Source organism: Arachis ipaensis, chromosome B03, assembly GCF_000816755.2.
Source record: "Arachis ipaensis cultivar K30076 chromosome B03, Araip1.1, whole genome shotgun sequence".
Lineage (NCBI taxonomy): Eukaryota > Viridiplantae > Streptophyta > Magnoliopsida > Fabales > Fabaceae > Arachis > Arachis ipaensis.
Genome location: NC_029787.2, coordinates 55070908 through 55071229, shown reverse-complemented (window position 1 = coordinate 55071229; position 322 = coordinate 55070908).

The following is a 322-nucleotide window of genomic DNA, read 5'->3' as shown; positions in this document are numbered from 1 at the left end:
CCCAGAGGAGCCTGCCGAAGATGAGGCCATTACGGCTCGCATTTAGGTGTCCTCCTCGGGATAGCGTCATTTAAAGAACGAGGGTCAGAATAACATAAAAAAAACTATACAAAAAACCGGAGGAGCTTGCCGAAGATGAGGCCATTACGGCTCGCCTTTTGGTGTCCTCCTCAGGATAGCGTCATTTAAAGAACGAGGGTCAGAACAAGGTTAAAAAAAAAAACCAGAAAAAAACAAAAAAAAACCGAAAAAAAAACCAGAGGAGCCTGCCGAGGATGAGGCCATTACGGCTCACCTTTAGGTGTCCTCCTCCGGATAGCGT